The sequence below is a fragment of the Mandrillus leucophaeus genome, unplaced genomic scaffold, assembly GCF_000951045.1.
Source record: "Mandrillus leucophaeus isolate KB7577 unplaced genomic scaffold, Mleu.le_1.0 Scaffold675, whole genome shotgun sequence".
In the NCBI taxonomy this organism is placed as follows: domain Eukaryota; kingdom Metazoa; phylum Chordata; class Mammalia; order Primates; family Cercopithecidae; genus Mandrillus; species Mandrillus leucophaeus.
This window is the reverse complement of record NW_012107308.1, coordinates 1111424-1130607: the sequence shown is the minus strand read 5'-3', so window position 1 is coordinate 1130607 and position 19184 is coordinate 1111424. Positions and strand designations below refer to the sequence as shown.

Sequence of the window (19184 nt, the reverse complement as noted above, 5' to 3'; positions counted from 1 at the left end):
AGGTTTGAGGTGGGAAAAAATCGTCATCACCAGTAAAGGTCTATATAAAAGAGGATTTGATCACTTTTAGTTTTAAAAATAGAGAAAAGAAATAGGATATAACTAAGAAAAATATGAATGAGTGAGGAAGAATTAGGAAAACGCAGAGAACATGTCACTGGAGCCAAAGGAAGAAGGAGTAAGAGTTACTGAGTAACAAATGATGTTGAAGATGAAGACATTGGCAGAGGCCACCAGCAGCAGAGGGAACCAGGTAGGACCAGAGTCAAGCCAAGGTGGCTTAATCTCAGGTTCACAGTTCCCAGAAGGAATGTGTATATGTGTGATACAAAATGATAAAATACAATTCTGCTGGTTAAAATCAAAACCTTTTTAAAATAAGACAAACACTAAAACACACGGTGTAATGAAGCCTAGCATAATGTTTTCTGAACAGTCTTGCTCTTGATCAAAAAGCATAATGTGTATGATCTGTGGCAAACTCTCTGGGTCATATATTCTTATTCGTGTAAGCGGGTTATTCTCTTCAAGTCTCAGCTTCCTTATCTGTAAAATAAACCATACTCCATTATGTCAAAATTTGAGGGAATTTTTTGTATCAAAGAAAATCTGGTTCTAAACCATAAAATACATCAGATGTCCTGATTACAACAGATTAATGAGTATTGCACAGTATGTATACTGATTTATCAACTGATTATCATTTTAAATATATGTGTTTGAATGCACCTAAAACCTAAACACCAACAACTAAAAAACAGGTTCTCAGTTATGGTGTAACCACTTTTTGGAAAGCACTTTCGACCAGGTGTGGTAGCTCACGCCTGTCCCAGCATTTTGGGAGGCCGAGACTGGTGGATCACCTGAGGTCAGGAGTTTGAGACCAGCCTGACCAACATGGTGAAAGCCTGTCTCTACTAACAATACAAAATTAGCTGGGTGTGGTGGCGCATGCCTGAATCCCAGCTACTTGGGAGGCTGAGGCAGAAGAATCTCCTGAAGCCAGGAGGTAGAGGTTGCAGTGAGCTGAGATTGCACCATTGCACTCCAGCCTGGGCAACAAGAGTGAAACTCCGTCTCAGAACAAAACAAAACAAAACAAAACAAAACAAGACAAAACAAGCACTTTTTTTTTTTCCTACATTAGTCAACGCTTAGATTCTTAGTCACCAGTTTTTGACAGACTAAACAAGATAAGCTAAGAGTCATGACCTGAGCTGGTATCATGAAACATATTTGAAAAGTGTTTTCCACTAAAGACCATGCATTTTTATTTCTTCTGATGAGTTTTCACCCTTGAATTAGAAAGTTGATCATTTTACTGTGATGCTTTGACAATTTATTACTACTATTACTTCTATTTTCATCATCTTTTTGTACTTTCCAGACTTAGAAACATGAACATTGTATGTTTCTGCTGTTACATGAAATATTGTCAACTAAGATTTTAGTCTTATTTATCTTCGTTTTGTTAATCAGTCATAGGCCAATTTTCTACTAAATTGATTTTTGTCTGTCTCTTTCTATAACACAGTATTGTTGATCATGCAGTTTTCTCAATTAGACATGCTGTGCCTCTCTATCCCACTGCGTTTCACCTCACTTGTACACACTTAAAATTTTAGAGATAATTATTAATCAAAACACAGTGATTTTGCTTTCAGTAGCAAACAAGAAATGAGACCAGGTTGCTATGATTTTTCTTCAACTAGAGTTGAAGGAAATGGTCAGACCATTCTTCTTTATTAAAACTAGTGTATATACCATAACTATAATATATTGTATACTTAGTGACCACAGCTACTTCCCTTATGAAGTAAAAGATACTCATTATTCAGATACCATAACTTTGTTAAATGTTTTCTTTTCATGTATGTTTATGTTGAAAACACTTATGATATATGAGAGTAAATCTAAGAAAGTAGTTTATAAAACGTATTTTATCTTACTAAATTCTGAATATGGTATGTTTCTATTCTATAGCTATTGCATTATAAGATTATGACATTAAAGTCAAACAAAGACAACTGGGATCTAATTAAACCAGAGAGCATCTGCACAGCAAAAGAAAATACCAACAGAGCATATAGACAACCTACAGAATGGAAGAAAGAAGATACTTGCAAACTATGCATCTGACAAAGGCCTAATATCCAGAATCTATAGGAAACTTGAACAAATCAACAAGCAAAAACCAAACAACCTTATTAATAAAGTGTGCAAAACTTTTCAAAAGAGAATATTAAAGTAGCCAAGAAACATATAAAAAATGCTCAGCACCAGTAGTCATCAGAGAAATGCAAATCAAAACCACAGTGAGATACTATCTCATACCAGTCAGAATGGCTATTACTAAATAGTCAAAAAACAGCAGATGCTAGTGAGGCTGCAGAGAAAAGGGAATGCTTAAACACTGTTGTTTGGAATGCAAATTACTCCAGCCACTGTGGAAAATAGTCTGGAGATTTTTCAAAAAAATTAAAACAGAACTACCATTTGACCGAGCAATCCCATTACTGTAGATATACCCAAAAGAAAATATATTATTCTACCAAAAAGACATGCACTCATATGTTCATTGCTACACTATTCACAATAGTAGGCATATGGAATCACTCCAGGTACCCATCAACAGTAGATTGGATAAAGGAACTGTGATACATACATACCATGGGATACTATGAAGCCATCAAAAAGAATAAAATAATAACCTTTGCAGCACGATGAATGGAGCTGTAGGCCATTATCCTAAGTAAATTAACACAGGAAGAGAAAAATGAAATACTTCATAGTCTTACTTGTAAATGAGAGCTAGGCATTGAACAAACATATGCGTATACATAAATAGAGAAACAATAGAGACTACTACAGGGTGAAGGGAGAGGGTAGGTTATAAAACTACCCCTTAGGTAATATGCTAACTATCTTGGTGATGGGATTTGTACTGCAAACCTCAGCATCATGCAATATTCCCATGCAGCAAATCTGCACATATACTTTCCATATTTAAAATATAAGTTGAACTTTTTTACAAAAATGTAAAATAAATGGAAATATAATAAGCAATTTCAGTGGATTGACACAAAGTAATAGAATGTTGGACTTTATTCTGTTCCAAAAATGCATTTATTATGTTCTTCATGATAATGAAAAAAGAATTGAAGGAGATCTGTTAATTATAAGATGCTTTAAGGAAGTAAATCAATAATATAGTAACATACTTGGATATTTACTCAAATCAATCAACTATTTAAAACTATGAGAAAATTAGAAAACTTTAAATTGGACTGTGTAGTTGATGGTATTATTAGATTGTTATCTACAGACAGGTAGTAAACATTAGGGCTCTCCTATTAAAAAGATGCCTTTCTTAAGAAATACATCTTTGATTATTTTGGGATGTACGTGCAAAAATCTGAGTTTTCCCAAAAATAATTCTCTATGAGTGACATAACTGTGGATACAAATGAAATAAAACAGTCACTTGTTGATATTTACTTGTTGAAGCTGCTGATGCATTCACAGCCTTTATTATACTTTTTTTCTTTTTACTATATTTTTGAAAATTTCCATTGTAGTTGCTTTCACATTCTTTCCTTAAATCTATAATTTTATTTTTGAAATGTTTTCCAATGTCAGGTGAGGAAGAAGAGAACCATATTGACACCAGCATATAAGGGTAATTATTTCCCCAGTATAATTTAATCAGTGAAACAGAAATAATAAGTATCAGATGAATGTGTTGTAAAAGTAATGTATTAGAAATTAAAATATTAGATTTTTATAATTGTGATCAGAATGATTGTGCACTTGTGACACATGATAGATCCACAAAAATATTATTGGAATTAACTACATACTTTAGGAAACAGATACATTCTAATCAATCAATCAAAAGGAAAAAGATTTGCTATTTATTGATAATATTATCGTAAATACTAGTATTTGTGATGTTAATTTTCAATAAATTAAAATAAACAAAAAAGATAAGAATACAAATTGACATAATCCCAGAATCCAGAAATATTTATTCCTAATATTTTGATTAATGTATTTTCACATTTTTCAACTTTTCCATACTTTTACAATTTTGTTGCATAATCACAATAATATACATGTATGCCTACTTTTAATGGTTAAAATTAGAAAGTAAGTTGTAAAATAAATATTTGCTTATGCCAGTTTTATAAGTTTGAATTCTATGTGCCACAAGATTTCACAGAGCCTTTTTTAGATGTTGATATTATTGTGTATGCATAATATGTTCCTTTTGACCAAATATATAATTATTTTAGAACACTTGAAAATTTAGTCATTAATTTTCATTGTAATAGTCAATTTGATAAAAATGTCAAATCTCTTGGAAAATAATGTGATATTATTATACTAAAAATTTGGTCATGCTATTGTCAAGAAAAATATTTAAGATGAGACTATCTAGTTGAATAAAACCATATTTAAATTCAGACCTGTAAATCCCAGTGCTTTGGGAGGTATAGACAAGAGGATCCCTTGAAGCCAGGAGTCTGAGGCCAGCCTGGGCAACACAGCAAAATCCTGTCTGTTATTTATTTATTTTTTTTAATTAGCCAACTGTTGTGGCACATGCCTGTAGTCCCAAGTATTTGGGAGGCTGAGGTAGGAGGACTGCTTGACACCAGGAGTTTGAGGTAGCAGTAAGCTATGATAGCACCACTGCACTCCAGCCTGGGAGAGAGAAAAGGAGTTTATTAAACTACTTAAAATACTTAGAGACCCTGTCTCTAAAAAAAAGTAGATTAATTAAGCCTATTTGTCTATCATTTAATAATTCAATATTTTTTATGACATCTTATTTGTGGACTTTTTCCCCCAGTAACATATTATTTAGAGTTAATTGATTTAACAGATGCAAAAAAAAAAAAAAAAATTAACAGATGCAAAAAAAAAAAAAAAAGATTATTGAAGAAAAATTAGTTTTTTGTAACATCAAAAAAAAATTCTTGTATCATTTTCTTATACAATTAGGTGAAAATTAATTATTGAACATAAGATAAAAACCAACTCTAGCACAGTTTAAATTAGTCAATTCTAAATTCTACCTCTAGCCTGCTGGATATTAACCTGTCTGTGATACAGGTACTTCCATAGGAATGTGATTTTCATTTTATCTGCCTTCTGCCTACAGTGGAATTGTACACTAACCTTCCCTTATTCTCATATCATAGTGATAATATTGTTCCAGATAGGTTTGGGTTACATAATGTGGTGGCTAATTTTATGTGCCAACTTGACTAGGTCACAGAGTACACAGATATTTGGTCAAATATTATTCTGGGTTTTTCTGTCGGAGTGTTTGTTTTTGGATAAGGTTAACATTTAAATGAATATACTGAGTAAAGCAGATTGCCCCCTTAATATCAGTGAGTCTCATTCGATCAGTTGGAGGCCTAAATAGAAGAGAAAGGCCAATTCCTGCCTCCCACCAGCCAAGTAAAAGAGAACTTTTCTTGCTTGATGGACTTTGAACTGGAACACTTGTTTTTTTCACACTAGAACTGAAACACTGGCTATTCCTGGGTCTCCAGGCTGCCAGTCTTTGGACTAGAATGGCACCATCAATTCTCCAGGTTGCTGACTTATACTGAAGGTCTTGGGACTTGCCTGCCTTTATGATTACATGGGCTAAGTCCTTATAGTTTATCAATCAATTATCTATCTATCCATCTATCCATCTATATATTTATTTACAAAGCAATATACAAATAATTGAAATTTACTGCTCAAATTCTGCGTGTATTCTGAAAAAAGGTGAATGCAATAAAGAAACTGTAACAGCGTGTGGCTTACCCAAAGTGAGACATAGTCAGAAATGTTTGTTTTTTATAAAAATTAAATCAGATAATCAGAAACCCATATGTATGTACTCCATAGATTATTAATATGAATTTTTCTAATCATTTACATATTCATGTTAAAATACTTTGTATTGATTACTGCATTACTCAGCTTCTGTTAAATAATTTAAATGATCATCTCCAAAAATCAGACACATACAGCATTAGGCATTTATTTCTTGTTCTTGGGTCTCCCTGTTGGCTTGGGCAGTTTGGCCACATTTCACCTCCATATGTAGCTGCCAAGAGCATCTTCTAATCAAAGATGTGAAGAGGCCACAGAGGATTCATCCTCTCCCTAAATGTTGTAGATAGGTAGGTGGGTAGATGGATGGATGGATGGATAGATAGATAGATAGATAGATAGATAGATAGATAGATAGATAGATAATAGATAGAGAGAGATTATGGATAAGTAATATATAGTGGTTCCATGTAACTTGTGGCGTGAGGTCTAAAATTAAATATGTGCTGTATTGACATTTGGTAAAATGAGGAGGGGCCTTAAATGACCTAATTGGCAAGATTCCTGCCTGCTCTACTCTTGCAGATAAGGACACCTAGCCAAAGAAACCTCCTTATCTCAGAGAACAGGTCCACTTTCTGCTTATCTCTGACTGGTGGGTTTCAGTTTCCTGTCAGCATTCAGAATTATGCAAACAACACAAGGACTTCCCCACAAGGAAATCAAAAGTCACTCTACTCTAGATTCTACAAAGCCTGCATCTCACAGTACCTGGTTGGTCATTCCATTCCCAAGTGCAACTGCCAAATATGGTATGGGTTGTCCTCCTCCACTGGACTGTGAGTGTAAATGACTAATGAACTGCTGTCCATTTCATCTGTCCAGTGTTAAGAGTCATGTGTTCAACCATCTTCATAATCCTAAGGCAGGAATTCCTCCTGTATTAATGGGGTTAATAGGACACAGTAAAAATATAACATGAAAAATAGATTGGTAAAAGCATGAATTGAAATGCTTAGGCATTGAGGGCCTTTTCTAGATTTTATTCTGACAGTGCACATGTTGCAGCATATTCATAAACAATATTAACATGAGGCAAGTAACAGAGAGAAACAGATCTGAAGGTTTGTAATTTTAGTTATTGCATTTTAAAATAATAGTATACCTCAACATTTCTTCTCATCATTCCCCCTTAAATTCTCCCACCTGCCCTAGTTCTCTTACCTAGGGAATAAGTCCATACTTTTTCTTGTAGTAAAATTATTAAAAGCTGATAATATTTCTAAAGTGTACTTAAATAATGATTTGGAGCCAGTTTATTCAAAAATCACATTTTTACTAACTTAACCATAGATTTGGAAAGCATGCAATTTTTTACCATTTGGCAAAAAAATCTGTCTTCATTAATTTTGACATTAATAATGAGTTTTTATGAGTTGTAAGCTAGAAAAATTATGAACCATTTGAGGCTCTATTGTATATATATATATTTTTTTAACCTAGTAACTCAAATAATATTTAATGTGTTATAATGCACATAGAATTTATCTAGAGCTGGTATAAACAGCAAGGTACAAATATGATTTATCATGTTTCCATATCATTTTAAATATTTTTTGGCTATCATGAATATTTATAAATAAGTGAAAAGATTATTGTTATTTGCAACTCTGTACAAGTTTCACTGTTGAAAAGCTGAGACTGTATAAACCTGTCTAAAAGCTGTACTATTCCAAAATCTTGTAGATGCAGTTATTTTATTTTAAAAAGTACATATATTGAGTTATCCTGAACTTCAGACTTCTTTATCAGTATTATCATCTAGAATTCTATTAGTGTTTCCATTTTGGTCTAAAGCATCATTATCTCTTCCCAGTATTGTTTCAGTAGCCTCCTAAACTGATCTCACTACATCTCCTCTATACTCCCTAGAAACTTTTCTTCATCCTGCTTCTATATTAATTTCCTTTTGAATGTGCACTCTTTTTGGCACTCTTCTAATCAAAATTATCCAATAATTTCCTATCTCAGAGAGAAAAGCAAAGTGTATATATAAATGGTTTTCAAATTTGGCTCTACATTCAGTCACCAGGGCTTGTTAAATTTGTTATGACTAAACCTTAGCCCAGATCAACTGAATCAGAATTTGTGGAGTTGCTAACCAAGCAATGGTACTTTCGTAGTGATCTTAACGGGCAACTGGGGCTGATAACCACTGACAATTTTGTTCTAGCTCCTACTTCTCTATAACTTTATCTAGCACATTCTTTCTTGCTAACTCTACTGCAGTCACATGGCCTGGTGGATTGTCCTCAAACTGCTACTGCCATTAGATAAAGAAGGATCTCCTTTTCTGAGCTGGGTATTTTAAGTGGTTCTAGTCAGCCTTCCTATAGCAATACTCTTCCCCTAAATGGGAGTCTGTGTAGACAGAGAATGTACCAATGCACATACCCATTCTAGTATATGCTACAAACACCTGGAATCCCATAATTCCCTATGAAAAAGATTCTAATCCCACCTCCAGGGCCTTCACAAGTCTCTTCCCTGGACCATATTCACAAGTGTGGTGGCCCGAAGAGTCGCCAAAGGCTGTGTTCATTCGGAAGTAAATAAGAGTTTGGATATGGAAGATAAATTCCCACAAACACATGTGACCCTTTGTGGTGTGATACAAAAGCCCAGGGTGGAAAAAGAAAGGAGGTGAATATCAGTCTGCTGTCCCACTTTGAGGGCTTGCCCTTCCCACAATGGTATATGCTCCTGTGTGGAATTTCAGAGTCCCAAATGCCAGGTCATTATAAAGGTTTAATTGTCAAATACAGATTATAGTGATTTGTTAACTTGATTCATCATTTTAAAATATTTAAATATATGGTTTATAAACCTCCATTTGTACTTTGGTCCATGACTCTACAAATGTTAAGAATGGGCAGTCTCGAACACGTGAAGCATGATCTTGTATTGAGGACTTTGCGCTTTTGTTCCCTCTGCTGGGAAGTCTACCTCCCAGAGTTCTTCATGGCATTGTATCCCACTTTAAATCTCTGTTTAAATATTATTTTGTCTATGAGGTCTTTTCTAACACTCTTGTTTTGAATGATAATTATCCTCCTCTCCAAATTCTAACATGTTCCATTCTCTAAAGTTTGCAGTATAGTTCTCCAAAAGCTTATCATTGTTGTGTCCTCTGGTGAAAGTATTATCCCATGGAAACAAACACCTGTGTTTTGCAGAGCCTCAAATTCTAGGAATTTGAGAAAGAAAAGCAAAATGTCATGAGTGAATACAAGAGGTAATAGAAATAGAGGTAATAGAAATGACTCTCATTTTCACCCTTTGATTTCTAGACAGTGAATTTTGAATAGGAGAAGAACATAAAAACTATATAGTGGTTTCTGATATGAAGCATATACCGTATTATGAAGGACATTATTTCAGTCTGCAAGGTGTTTGCTGCCCAGCTGGTACCATAACTGAGTAGTCAGAAACAGCTAACCCATCATGCTCTCAGGCTACCTGCTTCAGTGTAGTGAGGGAAATGGTAAGACTAGTTATGTCAACAAGTATGAGCTCATTGCCTAACTGTGTTTGTTACAAAATAAGTTCCGTGTTCAAAAAGAATGATGTGAAGAATACTCAGGAGGTCATTAAAGTATTTGATAAGTCCATAGATGATGAGTTTAACTAAAGCATTTTGGATAAGGAAGTTAAATTAATACCAGAGTATGTCTTCTAGAGACAACAAAGCACTGCCCTTTTCACAATGAAAGCTGTTGAACATAATCAGCATGCCAGTATCCCCCTGGGGAATGGCACAGTATTAGAGCTTGTTATTGATCTCTGCTGTTGGCATGTTGGTCACTCACCCATAGTTAGCCAGCTGTCAAAGCCCCATATTACTGGCTGTCAAAGCCCCATATTACTAAGCACAGCATAACATCCATCCCTGCTGATATAACCACTAAGTTCCTATGCCCACTGGGCTACAACAGAGATATCTGGGCAGATAGACTGATTTGCATCCACACAACAGTTCCACTTGTCCACATGGGTTTGAAGATTGCCATCTGCTGAAATGGTTTTTGGTTTTCCTTCATACGGAACACAAATATCATTAGATTTTGTGCCCATTCAGAGGAAGCTTATCTACATAATTCTTCCCAGAATTCCTTGTCACCAGTTTCCCAATTGTGTTCCTTCCATATCCCTGACCATCCAACCAGATAATTTGCCACTTGTCATGAATGACTTCAGATCATTACATCTGGCATTTCTTCTTCTTGGTAAAATGAACAATCAGGTATACTGCTCAAAATTCTGCCAACTGGAAAGATTTTCCTTTATCATTATTTTAAAAATGATTTTTCAGTATGAAGCTAAAACTTTGTAGTGCTCCACAATCAGGTAGTATCAACATGTTATGTAGAATCATTTATAAATGGGCTAGAGTATTGTTTTTGGTCTAATGGACATAAGAAACCATAACAAGTATTGAAAGTGAGGAAGCAATTTAACAGGCATATGAACAATGGACATGTGGACCACTTTCTAAGATGCCTTATTTGAGCCTGCAGGACTTACTTGAACTCAATCTCATATATAACAATTTTGCTTGATGATGAAGTGCTGCTGTGCTCACGTAATTTTATGGTTCGGTCGGTCAGACAACATCCTTTTCATGATGTTCACATTATAAATTTGTTGCTAATTGTCAAGCATTCAGTCTCTACTCAGGCTCTGTAACATGCCCAGATCTTTTTCTTAAAATAAGAATAGTTATCCTTAGAGAGTGGCGTAATTTTGTTAAAATCTTTAGAGTTGCATTATGATTATCCGCACATGCCTGCCCAGTGCTCTGTACAGCATACCTGGTTGTCATAGATATGTCAAGAAAAATTGGATCTGCTGAGTCATATGGTCTAAGTGGCAGAGCAGTTTGCAAGCAACCTAGACCTGCTAAAGAGCCTTTTCTTGATTTGAGCCACACTCCAAACTAGTAGCTTCTCAGGTTACTTGATAAAAGTTTTGGATTAGCAAGCCAAAGTGAGATATTTGTCACTTAGTAAATCTAAAAATCTCAATAAACATCATGCTTCTCTCTTAATTTAAGGAGGGGACAGATGTGGCAACTTGTCTTCAATTTAGAAATTGTATCTTACATTGTCCCAGGCTGCTAAATCACTACAAAGCATGATGAAAAACAACAACAACAACAACAACAAAAACTAACTAAACTAAAAATCCATGTAGTTGGCCTGTAATCAATAAGAATAAATGAAATTCGAACTTGCGTTTTTGTCTTACTGCTTTGAAGCCTCCAACTTTGATAATGTTCATGACCTACAATACAGTTGATGCACTTTACTATGGAATTTCAAAAGCACTTGGCCAAGTACTTGAAGATGCTGAAGACAGAGACTCAGTGGGACCTCCAGGTGCTGCAGATCCAACTACTTCCTCATGCCAACAAGATAATCTGGCAGACTTGTACAATGTGAGCTATCTGAAACCATACCTAACTTTACATCAAATTTCGGAGTTTAAACATGGGCTGCTGCTGCTTCACTTCCACCTTCTAAATCATGCACAAATTTATTTTGTGGCCAACACTGCACTAGAACCTTAAAGGAAAGGGAATTTCAAATTACGTAATTCTAGTTTAGCTAAATTGATACAAGACAACATCACATTAATTATTTCCATGTTAATTTCCTCTTTCTTTAATAGCCAGAATCTACATAATTATTTTGAAGTCATACTCATGTTTCAAAATTTAACAAGATGTACTATGTCTTTTGCAACTGTAACTCAATTATTGACACCAATCTCTTCTTTCAAGGCAGTTAAGTGATAGTTCACTAGACTTGTAAGTGCACCCAAGGTAACTAAAAGAAAAATTCATACATATAAAAATCAGATTGAATTATTAAATATTTAAAAATTCTGACAAAATATTCAGGAAATATTTTATAATTTATCAAAATACATTGCTTTACACATTTCTTAGTGCATGAACCTCTTAAAAATGAATATATAGTCTATGTCATTTTATCAGTTTACGGAATATATTTCTACATTCTTTCAACACGTCTATTAATTGACTACCAGATTACTGGAACATGGTGCAGAGTTTATAATAGTAATCAAGGTAAGCAAGTCCCAATTGTAAAATAATTAGTATTCTGGAAGATAAAGGGGAGGGGGGATAGGAAAACCAGGTAATAAAAAGTGAAAGTACTATACTAAACCTCAAGTAAAGTTTTATGAGGTAAAGACAACAGAGTACTGTGGGAGAGAAATATAAATCTATCTAAAGGAAGTTACTTCTGTTAGATAGAATTTGAACTGGAAAAGCAATGACAAGAAGGTGATCATTGTAGGGAAATCTAAGATAAGAGATCTAAGATAAGAGTGCTCCAGCAAGATACTAAGGAAGGGGAGCAAGCTTGGCATGTTGCAGGAGAAAAATAAAAATGAAAAACAATGGAGTGTCTGGAACATAATGAGAAAGGCATGAGTGTTGCTGGATGAAGTCAGAGAAATAGCCGGACTCAGAATATGTAGCATTTTATAGGCTATGGTAAATAATCAATATATGTTTTCTTTCACAGCCTTGAATTTTTGAAGTGTGTAGACCAAATATTTTGCAGAATGCGCCTCTCATTGAGCTTATTTGATGTGTCCTCATGATTAGATTTAGGTTATGCATAGGCATACCAAGGAGGTAATATTGGGTCCTTAGTGAATCATGTCAAGAGTCATGATATCTCCAACTTGCTGTCAGATGGCTCCAAAAACAATCAGTGTAGTGGAGGAGGGAGAGGAGAAAGAAGGTTGGGAGGAGGAGAGAACAACAAGGAGTGATAAAACAAATGGATAGAAACATTTTAAAAATTACCATCTGTATACCCTTTGTTTAGGTATGAAAGTTCTTTGTTCTATTCTTCTAACTTTTATGTAATTTTGAAATTATATATAAAAATAAAAATTACCCAAAGTAATAAATAAATAAATATTGATTATCTAAATGTGATATGGAGACAAGTATTTTTAGTATAGGAATGGGATGATATAAATTACATTTTAAAAATACCTTCTCTTTTATGAACAGAACAGATCCTTTAAAAGTGGTCAAGTGTAGAGACAGGGAAATTAATCAGGAGACCATAAGGATAGCCAATCCAAGAAGTAATGGTGACTTTAACTGGATTTTATTCCTAAAGATAGAAATAAGTGGCTATAAAATATGTTGGAAGTAGAAAAATAGGGCTTATTAATGAACTGAATTTAGAGTTATGTGAAGTAATAACCAATCAAGAACCTTCTTGGTTTCAATTATGAGCAAGTGTGTAAAATGTGTTGCCATTTACTGCGATTAAAAGCCTGAATTCGGAAAAGTTTTGACAAGGAGTTTAAGGGGATGGAAATTATGAGCTATGTTTTGAAAATGTAAAATGTGACATTAGTATATAATATCCAAGTAAAGATATGGATAATTTGAACAATATAAATATTTTGTGAGTCCAAAAGAGTCAAATGTCATCAATTTCATATGGTTCCATCACCTAATATTATGTGGCTGTGGATATGAATCTGCAGTTCAGAGAAAAGCTCAGATTTAGGCAGAGATTTGAGAAGCATTGGAATATTGATGTTATTTAAAGCTGTAAAACTGGATGTGGTCACATAGGAAAAAATGTAAACAAAAAATAACTTTATAGGTGAGCTAACAACAAGATATTTATAAATAAAAATTGAGGCTGAGCACAGTGGCTCCTACTTGTGACTTCCCAAAATTTGGGGAAGCCAGGGTGGGAGGATTGCTTGAAGTCAGGAGTTCAAGACAAGCTTTGGCAACATAGGGAGACCCCTGTCTCTATAAAAAAGAAAAACAAACAAAAAAATGAGTCAGGTAGTCCTAGCTTGTAGGTAGGCTGAGGTGGGAGGATTGCTGGAGTCCAGGAGTTGAAGGCTGCAGTGAGCTATGATTGTTCCACTGCACTTCAGCCTGGGTGATAGAGCGAGACACTATCTTAAGAAGAAAAGAATAGATTAAGAAAACAAGTATAACAAGAAATTTCAGAAAAAGCAGATGAAGTGATTAAAATTATTTGTATTTTCTTCAACAAAATATTAAAACTATTTTTCAGTTTGATCTTTTGGCATTGCTGTGTTTCATTCCCTGTCACATAAATAAATAAATAAATACAATCTTCTGAGTCACTATGAGTCTATAAAGTTGACTCTTGATTTAATAAAGAATCTTAGCAAACCTTTTCAAATTTCACAACCCTAGGACTTACCTAACTGCAATATTCAATGTTTTATATGCTGCTCCAACTTCTACCAACTATACAATAAACTACTAACAGTTTAAAATAGACTAAAAAAGAAATACACAACCATAATACTTCCTTATGTTTTATTGTGCAATAAATTTGACATAAAGGTTCCAAACCCCACATTTACTTGATACATGGTGCAATGTAAACTGATAATTTCCACTTTCTCTTCTCCTTCTCTTCTCTTTTCATCAACAGACTGTTGACTTGTTTATCTTATATTCAGGAGCCCCATCAAGGAGAAGTATATACTTGCTATATACATCAAAGCAGCATTTTTCAAATTGCTACTACTTGGTAGCAAAACCAAAAATGTAACATGAAAATGAAAATAACTTAATAAATGATATAAAATTGCTCCTAGGGTAAATCTGGAGGACCAGGCTGAAAAATTAAGCAAGAACAAGATAACTAACCAGTAGACAACAGGCTACTGAAACAGACTGGCTAGATGCTACTCTGAACATTAATGTTTGTGGAAACAGCCCTGTCATCACTCAGGAATGCCACTCTTGGAAATTTGATCATTTTAACTTAAATAACCTCAAACTTTTCTTGAATAACTTTCACTCTCCCTTAACATTCAATGCCTGAGAAAGAAATATGTGAATTCAAGCTCAACCCAAGTTTATATGTCTATGAGCTATTAGGGTGTGAATGTAGGATGGGGCCCTGCCTGCTTCAAGTTCCACCATCACACTAGGGATTCCTTGACAATTCAAGGGATATTTACACGATGGATAATTAACAAGTAACAAATATCTACTATAACCAAAATTATACATACAATCTTCTTTTATTTAGAAAAAATTTATCCTATATGACATAATACAAATATTTCTTGTACAACTGAAACAAATTTCATTTTCAAGGGAAAATTGCCTAAAATTTCAGTAATTTTTGCATCCAATTCTGTTTGAATTCTGTAGAAAATACTTACTGCTTTTCACAGGAGGAAATTTGTTACAATATAAATATAAGTGCAAACACTAGCAAAGATTTAAAAATGGATACTCTAGTTTATAGCATATAATTTACAAATTACCTCCTCTATCACCCATTTCAAATTCTTCTGGTTTTGAGACAGCAATCTCAACCTGACACGGTTCTCTACCTAATTCTATGATCCAAACTTATGTTAATAAATATCTGTGACTTTGGTGTTCCTGCCTGTACAGACTACAATAACATTTAGGCCTCTGTGCTGTTGTGCTAGTGGGTGTAGTAGGGGATCATCTGAATTCTATTCATATTCTTCCCTCCTTTATGTAATATTTATCTATTTGGATGGTGAGGATTGATCATGCCAGCCAATATAAATACCCTGTTTTGACTTTTGATTTAATCATGTGAAAAGCTACTTTGGCCAGAGATAATCTCATCTAAATCAACATGACTCATCTTGGAAGCATTCTTCAGAACCCAGACTTTCAAATGAGCAAAGCCACGAATCATGGGTGATAACAATAGACCTTTTTCCCAACTATGTATTTAGGTGTGATTCAACTTCTGTGCTTTGTCTCCAACTGCATTCTGCTTATGGGAGGACATTTTTCAAAGATTGGTTGTTAGTTCAAAACACATTATATAGTCTTCAGGACAACATCATAACTATTCAAGTTTCAGGCTCATGCGTTGGGGAAGAGAGGGAGATATATTAAGTATTTGGAGCTCATCAAGGTGACTAGCATTATGTAGTCCCTCTGGTTGCTTTGGACAGCAGGTGGAACAGAGGCCCTAGAAATCACTGAGTGGTGACCAAAAGAAAATGCCATAGAATAATGTAAGCTATGCTTATTTTTAAAATGGCTTTTGACTGATTTTTCACCTAGAGCCCTGATGGACTTATTAGAGGACACTTTTAGGAAATTTATTCTAGTTCTCAAATACTAAGTTATATGGACTTATCTTGATCATGTGTGGGGCCGCCTGCCTCTGAGGTAACCTCCATTGGTCTCCACCTCCTAGTATTGATTCCATTGTACAGTCCATTCCCACCTTCTACTAGGGTTGATCGATGTGGCCAATAGAATATGAGAGATTGATGGTATGTTGCTTCTGTGATTGAGTTATAAAATATATTGTGACCTCCATCTTGGTCCCTCTTTTTGTTTTTGTAATTTCGATAGTTATAGGAGTACAAGGGGTTTTGGGTGACATGAATGAATTGTATAGTGGTGAGGCCTGGAGTTTTAGAGTATCCATTACCTGAATAGAGTACATTGTACCTAATAGATGATTTTTCATCCTTCACCCACCTCAAACCTCCTTCTGAGTCTCCAATTTCTATTATACCTCTCTGCACGTCTTTGTGTATCCACAGCTTAGCTCTCACTTCTAAGTAAGAACATGCAGTATTGCATTTTCCATTTCTGAGTTACTTCACTTAGGATAATGGCCTTCAGTTCCATATTTTAAAAATTCATTATTGTATTCTTGTTTATGGGTATTTTTCCATGTTGTTAATATACCACATTTTCTTTATCCACTCATCGGTTGATGGCCATTTAAGTTGATTCCACATCTTTGCAATTGTGAAATCTGCTGCAATAAACCTATGCATGCAGGTGTCTTTTTAAAATAGTGACTGCTTTTCTTTTGGGTACAAAACCAAAACTAATAAATAGGACCTAATTAAACTGAAAAGATTCTGCACAGCAGAAGAAATAGTTAATAAACAGTCTACAGAATTGGGAAAAAAAAGTGCAAACTTTACATCCAACAAAGATGTATATCTTTATATGTCTAATATCTTTATACAAACTAATATCCAGAATCTACAAGGAAGTCAAACAAATCAGCCAGAAAAAAAGTCAAATAATCCCATTAAAAAGTAGGTAAATGACAACAACAGACATTTCTCAAAAGAAGATACAAAAATGGCCAACAAATATTTTTAAAATGCTCAGTATCACTAATCATAAGGGAAATAAAAATTAAAACCTCAATGAGATACAACCTTACTCCAGTATGGGCATTGGGCATTATTAAAAAATCAAAAACAATAGATGTTGGTGTAGCTGTAGTGAAAAGGGAATGTTTATACACTGTTGGTGGGTATGTGAATTAGTATCTCATTTTTTTAAGTGACTTATCAGGGAGAAGTCAGCTGCAAGGGAGCACAGCTTTATGTTGAGACTCATGTGATAATCAACCGAGACTTTCTGCCACTGACCATACAAGTGAGCTACCTTGGAAGCAGGTCCGTCAGTCTCTGTCAACTTTCAGATGACTGAACTTTGACTGACAGCTTTACTAAAATCTTATAAAAGATCCTCAATCAGGATCAGCTATATAAACCACTACTGAATTTCTGATCTTAAAAACTATGTGAGATAATAAATGCTTGTTGTTTTAAGCTGCTATTAATAATGTTTAGAGCAATTTTCACAGTAATAGAAAATTAAGTCTGTTAGGAGGGTTATCTTAAAAACATTAAAGAGCTATATTAATAACCATTGCCAGAAGCCCATAGTCCTTATGATTTTGGACTATTGTCATAGAATCCTTTGCATGTCAGTTTAATATGATATAATTTTTGTACTACTCAATGGAGATAATTAAATATCAAGCCCATTAACCAAAGAAAGTGGGATACATTTTTTTTCAACAGAAATTTTGGTATGCCACAGCAACAAAAAACATTAAAGCATAATTAAGATATCTTAGTGTAAACAGATGTTTTAGAAAACACACAGTAGGAAAATGAAAACACAGTGAAACAATTTTTGAAATTAAGATAATTGGTTAAAAATGGAGCTTCTTAGACAAATAAACAAGTAGTCAATCTTTCATGAGAAACAAGAAGGCTTGCTTTGTACTCAACATTGCTGGCATGATTTATTATAAGGAGAATATTTTAGCCCTGTGGAATTATCTTCAATTGTACATCAGCTAGATGCAGAACAGGGGATGAGAATGGCAGAAGGAAGAGTTTCTAGAGAAGAAACTAGAAACGCATTTTTACAGTAGCCTTCTGGAAATAGAAGTGACAGGTTTTTTTTGCTTTTGTTTTTGTTTTTTCTCTATTCAGATTATAAGCAATGCCTTGCAAATTTGGAGTTTAGACCTAATCTTGTTCAATAGTCCGGAGTATCAAAGGCTCAGGATCAACTTTATAAACGTAAGATAATTTATATGCAATTACAAAGAATACTTGTTTACAGTTAGAAAGTTAGGAGAACAATGTTTAATTCGAATACTTTCTTGAGAGTTTCAGACTTAACATCAGATAACTACCTTGCACTTTTCTCAGCTCAATTACAACAGGAATGTTATTCTATATTTCTTGTTAAGGACGACCTGCCAGACTATGAGGCCAACCAACTCCTGCAGATGATTAGGCTCCAATAAATGCATCGACCAAAACTTATTACAGAAGACTTAGATAAAGTAACAGCAAAGGTTCCATGAAACAGATCTGGAATGAGTCTTAGAGACAAATGATGGGTCAGAAATGTTAGATGAGGAGGAGGAATTGCAGAGGGCTCCAGGACTAAGTCACCTAGTAATTGACCTGGAAGGTGAAGAAGCACATCTCTGCAGAGCTATTCAGCTAAGTATGCAAGGCAATTCCACAAATTTATCTCAAGATGTTCCATAGACCTCAGGGACAAATCTCACTTCGAAAGAGCTTTGGAAGAGAAGAGAAACCTATTTGAAAAGCAGCAGCAGCAGCAGCAGCACCAGGTAGATTCACCAGGACAAATTGCATATCCATGTGAAAGACTGACCACAAGTTCAGGAGCATTTGAGAGTGATCTAGGTGACATGACTGAATAAGCCATGTTTCAGGCAGCTGTGACCATGTCTTTAGAAACCGTTGGAAGTAATTTGAAAACAGAAGGAAAAAATATCATTCAAAAATAATTTAGGCTGGGTGTGGTGGCTCACATCTGTAATCCCAACATTTTGGGAGGCCAAGGTGGGAGGATCACTTGAGGCCAGGAGTTCGAGACTAGCCTGGCCAACATGGTGAAACCACATATCTACTAAAAA

General features: G+C 34.6%; 1 pseudogene; it reads left to right on the top strand.

Moving 5' to 3' along the window:
* The first annotated feature begins 211 nt into the window (after positions 1-211).
* LOC105555234 lies at positions 212-18951 on the top strand (annotated as a pseudogene).
* The last annotated feature ends 233 nt before the right edge of the window (positions 18952-19184 follow it).